We start from the raw sequence: 7,861 nt of genomic DNA, 5'->3' as shown, positions 1-7,861 counted from the left end.
AAAAGTACTTGGAGCATGTGAACTATATTAAGTGAAGTTTTGTTACATCATATTAATCTATTAGGAGAGTCAAAAGTATTTCAAGTCTATTTTTGTCTTGTGTTATGGGAAATGGTGGAAAACACATTCTGAATTTGAGGCTTACAAAGCAAAACCAGGTACTCTGGGCAAATGGATGTGTTACCCTGAACGCTGAGATAGCTTCATCTTCTGCCTCAGGGGGAAACTATTTTTAAGTTAAATAAATGTGTGTGCTTCGAGTTTGTTCCTTTAGGGCTCACTGAGTATCTAGTGTGTTTTGGCTTTTGTCAAGGTTTTAAAAATATGACTGTAAATAAAACTCCTTAGAGCTCACCTTCTAACTGGCAGAGAGGAAACACACAAATGTCCCTGCTGATGGTGTGCCAGGTGACCCCGCGTGAGCACCCACTGCAACGTGGCCTTTTCTCGCACATTGCTTGGGAGGTGACCCCTTCTCAATGCCTAGTTCTCACCAATGCAGGGATTAGCAGATGTTTTGTGTGGTCACTGCTCATCCACGCTGAGTAGGTGGCCATTTCCTCCCTCCTTACCATGACAAGGACTTCAAAACAGGCAAACTGCAATTGAAATGAGCCTACAGCCCTGAGTCTCTGGAAATGCAAAGTACCAGTGACCAGAAACACCCATTTTTACTGCAATGTGAGAGAGACAAACAGTCATTGTGCTTGAGCCACTGTGCATGGGGTGGTCTGTCTTACTGCAGTTCAGTTCAGGTTATCTATTACACAGGGGGACAAGGGGGCAGCGTAAAGGCAAAGGATGCCTGGACAGAAGGCTGGGGAGGGATTTCAGTTGTCAGATGAGTTTGTCTCAGAATACAGCTTTCATGAGTACAATAGCAAATGCTTTGACCCAGGGTGCTGCCCTTCACTGACTCACTAGGTACCCAGCTCCCACTACACCCATCACCCCAGCCAACCAAGCTTCGGCAGTTCCTCCCCACTCTCCTGAATCAGCACTTTTCTGTCCTCTCTCTAGCAGCCCTTTCTTAGTGGCTCACAGTCATGCTTTCACTTAACTCACATGCAAGTTTCCCTCCTGGCCCTTGCCTTTCCCTCCAGGTACTCCCCATCACCCCACGTGTTTATAACAAAATAGCTGGGATGAGCCGTCTGCATGGGTTTCCTCTCCTTCCATTCTTCTACACATGGAAGCTAAACAAGCGTATGCCCCCATCTACTCAAACTATTTATATGAGATTCTACAACTGCACAGTGCTATGATCATGACCATTTCTGGAACCTCAGCCTATAAGACATTAAAAAAATTAACTATTTATTGCTGGTATATAAACATAAAAACATAAAACAAATTCTTGTAGGTTGAACTTGTACCCATGAACTTATTAATTGTGTTACTGGCGATAAGACAGCATTTCTTCCTTTCTTACTTAATCCTTTAACTTTTTTTTTCCTAGCTCTAATGCACTGGCTAGAAACCCTACTACAATTAAGGTAGGAAAGTAGTATTTTTATTTCAGTCCTGTACTCAGAGGGTAATCTGAAAAATGATGCTAGAAATATCTAGATACTTTTAGATATTTCACATGGAAGTGGCATATTGATTTTTTTTTTCTTTCCTTTTTTTTGTTTTTTGAACAAGATTGAATGAACCAATAATGATACATATAGGAAATACATTCATTTGAACACATGGAAAAAATTTTGTCCACGAAAGGAGAATCCATGGAGATCAGGACAGGAGGTTCATTAGCAGAGGTTCAGGCAAAGAGGCAATTTTTCCCTCTCTCAGGTCTGACTCAACTTTGTGAGGGGATTTTGCTCCCCAGCTCCTGAATATCTGCTTCACCTGTTTGTTCCTTGGGGTGTAGATGAAGGAAGGGGTTGAGTGTCAGGGTCACCAGGGTGACCTTGCTCTGGTGCTCCCCCTGCCCATGCTTGTCTGGCTGGATATACAGGAAGAGGCAGCTGCCATAGAAGAGAGACACTGAGATGTTGTGGAGGGTGTGCAGGATGGTGTGGGGGGTGGTCGTAATGGTCAGAGGGCCCAGGAGGCTGAAGGTGGCCACCACACAACCCAGAAGCTCTGCCAGAATTGAATCTGCACATAGGAGTTCCAGGAGTGGAAACTTGTCACGGAAGAAATGGTTGATGATATTGGGGCTACAGAATGGCTGCTGAAATGTGATGTGATTTGGACCCTGTGTAGAAGGAAACCTGTCCTCCATAAGCAGAGCGCTAGCTTGATACACACCCTTTTGCTCAGGATGGTGGGATAACACAAGCAATTACAGGTGTCGACATAACTGTCGAAGGACATAGCTGCAAACAGGAAGAACTCTGTGGTGCCAAGGGGGAAACAGAGGAATATTTGTAGGAGGCAGCCAGCTAGGGAGATGGTCCTGGGAGGATGTTGGTCAGTGTCTTAGGAAAGATGACTGAGGTGAACCACATCTCCAGAATAGCAAGATTACAGAAGAAGTAGTACATGAGGGCGTGGAGGCGCCTGTATAGGACCTCTGTGACATAAGATACAATTCTCTTCCTTGAAACATCTCTAAGATAGCTTTTCAGATGTCAGACTCACTAGCTTTTATTTTATTTTCCCCTATTTTAAAAATTTCTTCTCTCTCATTTTTTCTTGTTCCTCATCACCATGTTTTTATTAAATGTTGTATTACCCTGCTCTTTAATTTTTGAAAGCCTTCTCTGCTATCTGTCCTCACCCCATGTATTCAATGCAGTCTCCTGATGGAGAACCATCTGCGTGCTGCTCATACCCCAGCCTGTTTCCCCCTCTTTCTCTCCCATGGAATCTAGATTGGTAGAGCCATTTTTACAATGTCCAAAAACAATAGTGCGTGTCCTGGATCTGCTCTCCTGAATGTCTTCCATCTCTATTACATTCATCCATCCACCTTCTTGAAGTTGTTAGTCGCCATATTGGATGTCAGTGACTCCTCAGTTCTATTGTCTGTGGCCTCTTTCTCTACTTTGTCAGTAGGTCCTGGCAGTTACATGATTACATAGAATTCAAGAACTTCTCATGCTCCAGAACCACCATCCCCCTCCAAATTACAATGGTGCCTCAAGAGCACCAATCAGGACTCCTTACTTCTATCATTTCCCCTTGATGTCTCTTCTCAAAAAAGAAGCCAGAGTACTGAGCTGAGTTATCACTCTTCACTCAAATGTCCTTAACATCCTTCGTCTCCTTCGGAATCAAATGACCAACTCTCATGGCTCTGAATCCCTCATGGCCTAGGCCTTTCCATCTCTTCTGCCTCCCTTCCTGTCTACTGTACCCACAGCCACCTAGGCACACAGGGAGGTCAGGAGGACCTCAAATGAACATCAGACACAAGCACTCCTCGGGGGTTCACTTCCCATGGGAAACACAAAAAGGCAGCTCCTCATTTCCTGCAGGTCACCCTCCCAGTGAGACCATCCCCAGCCATCCTAAAACTCTAATTTGAAATTCTGACAGTTTATGACCCCTTTACTTAGTTCTGATGACTGTACAGTATAAAATCTCTGTGTGCGCACACACACACACAAGCATACTCATATACATATTTTATCATTTTTACTTGTTTGTAAAGTGTGTGAAAACAGAGTTTTTGTCTGTCTTTTCACTGCTGTATACATAATGCCTACAACAAAATGAAGAACATAAAAAACACACAATAGATATTCAAGGAAGGATTGACCTAAATCATTAGTGAATTCTATTATTTTACATATTGTCATTGTTAATATTATATTTTTATAACCAGAGATAATATTATCAGCTGTGTTTATATCTACATATACATATATATCTGTAAATAAACTTTTGAAGGTATAGGTGATTCAGTCTTTTTATTCTATAAATATGCTTCATTTGTAATCTTGGGATAAAAACATACAATTAAATTGCTCCAAAGCTAACTTGTTGGTGCAAATGTGTAACTTAAGAAAACACACTCCTAGAGAGGATCTTAAGCAAAACTTCCTGGGTTATATCACACTAGGGATACGTGGGCCTAAACACCTGCTTCAGTAAGCTTTCATTTTGCTTTAAATCCCTTTTGAAGTCCACATCCACATAAAGATGAGGAATCCAACCCAAATGAATTCCACTCTCACATCAAAAAGTGTTTGGTCTGAAATTCCATTGTGTCGGAGACTGTTTAGATTAGTTCTAGACATCCTACAGTTCTCTGGTTTATCAGAAAGGAAACATGGCACAAGGTGAGAGTATTTTCAGTCAGTCAGACTCTGGGAGTGAAATGGGAAGGCAGTAGGAATCCTGGCGGTTTTATTGCTCTGTGGGCCCTGCAGCCACTTTATGAGGCTGAGGCAGGGAGTCTCTGCATGCAGGTGGCTACTGGCTCCTCTTCAGTAGCGACCCAAGCTTGTCGTCTGGAAAGGAGGCCAGGTGGTCCCTGAGGAATTATAGAAGGAAACCATGCAAAAGTTGAAATGAGAAAAACCTGGGGAATAAATGCAAAAGCATGTGTCGCAAGGGCGAGCCCAGGAGAAGGAATGCCAGCTCAGCAGAAATCCTGTAACTAGGCCAGGCAGCGAGCAGGCTTCTTCTTAGGCTAAATTATTCTTGCAAAATTCTTCCCTGTCTCATTCTTTACCTTCAATTCTGCTGTATTTTCAAACATGCAGGAAAAAAATATTCAATATAAGTTTGGGAAACAGACTCAACTTCAGTAAAGTCAATGAAGCCTTTGGCTTCATTTGTTTCCACTGACAAATATATCATCCTACTGAAATTGACAGGTAATTGATGTCTAATTTTCAGTTTGATCACTTATTTTATTTTTAAGTGTAATTTAGATTGTGCAACAATATAAGTGCATTAATAAATAGTTTTCATTCATATTTTAAATTTCCATATTCAGATGTTATAAGAATCAATGACTTGAGATTCTGTGTTAAGTTGCTTAGCTTTATGACCATGACACTTTGTGTCAGTTGGTGGAAGACAGCTCACCACCCTTGACCATGCATAGGGCCTGTGCCGATCAACCCAGACTAGACTTCAGAAACTTCTGTTGATGGCCTTGGCAGCAATGGGTATATTTTTCAGGAGGGAAATAATATAAAAGAGATGCACCTTATTTACTACTTTTTTTTTTTGTCTTTTTCTACTTCAGCAAGCATGACAAGGCTCTGGAGGCGGATGAGCTGGGTTCATAGTCAAATAGTAACTTGTTGATTGAACATTTATAAATGATAGGCAGTTTCTGAAACATTTTATAAATAAATCATCTAATTAATTTCTCATGACAGTGCTAAGTGGCAGGTATATTACTATCTCTTTTTTATAATTGAACAGACTGAATCTCTGAAGGCTCACTCACTTGTCCAAAGCAGCTCTCTGAGGATGGCAGGACTGGGGCTCGACTCTGAACTCTGAATCAGAAAATCTCAACATGGAACACATTGATGAGTTAGTTTCTTTCTAATCGTATGTTTTTTTTTAAAACAAATTTTAAAGCAAGGTGGGATTTCGAGGGTGAATGTTATTTTTGATGACACAATATTATACTTATGGTTAGGGTGTTATTTGTTATCTACCTGGACCTATTTTTCTTCCTCAACGCACAAAGGTTAAGTTTACCTTAACATATTGCATTTCTTTCCAGGTCAGCCACACTGCATTAGCAAATGTACACATTCCTGACTCCCTTTCTTCACTCTCATGACATTCTCAAGATGTACCCAAGTCATCTATACTTAATTGTATAAATGTATCAAAATTCACCCATCCCACTATTAATATAAAATCAGATTGTTTCTGCCTTTTACTATGTCAACTGATTCTGTAATTAGCCTGCTTGTCACTTTAGGTACAAATGCAAATTTTGAGCACAGGGGGTTGGTAGCCAGTCAATATCTTCTTCTTGTGGGAGCTTTGCTCTAGGATGGATAATTGAAAGCAAGCTGGTAAGATGTGGTGTGTGTGTATTTTCTGGTTGCTTTGTACCCCCTGGTTTCTCCCCAGGGTTAACAGTAAAGAGCCTCTTTGGACTCCTTTCCACACATGTTCACCGTGGCTCCACATGCCAGTTTGCTTGCTTTAAAAAAATCAAAGTTTCTGCCACTGTAATGGTTATGATATAGTATGTTGTTAGTGATGTAATTGATACTTTTCTGATTTCTGTGAAAGTTGAGATTCTTTCCTCGTAGCTATTCAGGATTCCTTTTCCATAAACCTATTTGCTTACCTATTTGTTTTAGGATCTGAAGGGAATTGGATGAAATATTCAGTGGACATTTGAACACATGGGAAGCTAGTTTAGGGAAGGATGATATCACAGAAACTGATGTGGGAATGCTCATCACCATACGTGGTTGTGTGTGTGTGTGTGTATGTGTGTGTATGTGAGAGACAGAGACAGAGACAGAGAGAGAGAGAGAGAGAGAGGCTGTACCTGGTGGGAATCTACTCTCCCAGAAAATTTCAAATGCAAAATAAAGTGTCACCAGTTGTCCCAGAACTTACCCTTACAGCTGAAAGTTCAAAAGCTTTGACCAAACTCTCTTCCTGCCCTACCCAAGTTTCATCCCAGCCTCTAACAACCACTTTTCTATTCTCTTCTTCTGTGATTTTGACGTTTTTAAATTTCTCGTATAAGTGAGATCATATAGGAAGTTTTATTTTGTGTTGGGGTTATTCCACTTAGAATAATGTTCTTCAGGTTTATCCATGTTGTTGTAAATTAAAGAATTTCCAAACTTTTTATGTCTGAATAATATTCTCATGTGCATCTCTATCAATATTTACATATATATGGGTATATGTGTGTATATCTATGCATATATTTATCTGTCTAACCCAATTTTCTTTATGTGTCCCACACATAGGTAGTTTCCCTGTCTTGAGTATTTTAAATGGTGCTACCATGAGCCTGGGAGTGAAAATGACTCTTGGGGACACAGGTATCACCTCCTTTAGATTTGTAACCAGAACTTAAACCACTGGCTCATATAATCATTGTATTTTCAATTTCCTGAAGAACTCACATATTGTTTTAACAATCACTTTGCTAATTTTTATTCCCACCTACAGTAGGGGAATATGGTACCAGGGACCTCTTTGCTATACATTCTCATCAGTGATTGCTTTCTTCTCTCACCCTCTCTTTTTTGGTAACATCCATCCTAAAATGTGTGAGGTAGTTTCTCTTTGTGGCTATAAATTGCCTTTCCCTGATGATTAGTGATGGTAAACATATTTTCTTATTCCTGTTGGTCATTTTTATGTCTTTGGGGAAGTATCTATCCGTGTCCTTTGCCTATGTCTTGGCATGTTTTATTTACTACCAAGCAGATTTTTTTTAATCAGGCAAAATTGAGGCACACTTTTTTCATGACTTGTTTCTTGGATTCTTGGCAGATGGGTCTTAAGTGTCCCACAACTGACACTACTGCTGGGGTCACAGTCTCTGGCTCATTCACCAGGTGCCAGGCGATCAGGTCTTCCAGCAGGGTGATGTTACTAGTTCTTCTAAACCATTGATCCAACACAATGCCAACTCTCATGAAAGTTATGACTATTCTGTGCTTCCAAACACTCGAGTGGACTTTGCCGTTGATTGAATAGATGCCAGCTGACTGGGCTCCTTTGGTGTTGATCAAATGCAACCCAGGTTCCCTTCACTCCTGATGCAGAGGGAGCAAATGTGAGGCTGCCATGATGACCATATCTGAAATGACCCACAGTGACCCACACCCAGATGAATCCCCACACTTTAGGTCATGATATATGAGACCCCCTCCTCTTCCCAAAGGTCCCTGTTACACAACACTGAAGTATGGTGTTAGCGTGCTCTGCAGGGAAACCTACTGTGGATGGGAAG

At 41.0% G+C, this 7,861-nt stretch overlaps 1 pseudogene; it reads right to left on the bottom strand.

The window, feature by feature from the left end:
- Positions 1-1,734: 1,734 nt before the first annotated feature.
- LOC124099656 (olfactory receptor 6E1-like) lies at positions 1,735-7,544 on the bottom strand (annotated as a pseudogene).
- Positions 7,545-7,861: the final 317 nt, after the last annotated feature.

The sequence above is a fragment of the Marmota monax genome, unplaced genomic scaffold (genome assembly GCF_021218885.2).
Source record: "Marmota monax isolate L192 unplaced genomic scaffold, Marmota_monax_Labrador192_F-V1.1 WCK01_AAM20220418_F8-fsc00026, whole genome shotgun sequence".
Lineage (NCBI taxonomy): Eukaryota > Metazoa > Chordata > Mammalia > Rodentia > Sciuridae > Marmota > Marmota monax.
The sequence above is the reverse complement of the archived record's forward strand: the minus strand, read 5'-3'. Positions and strand labels throughout refer to the sequence as shown.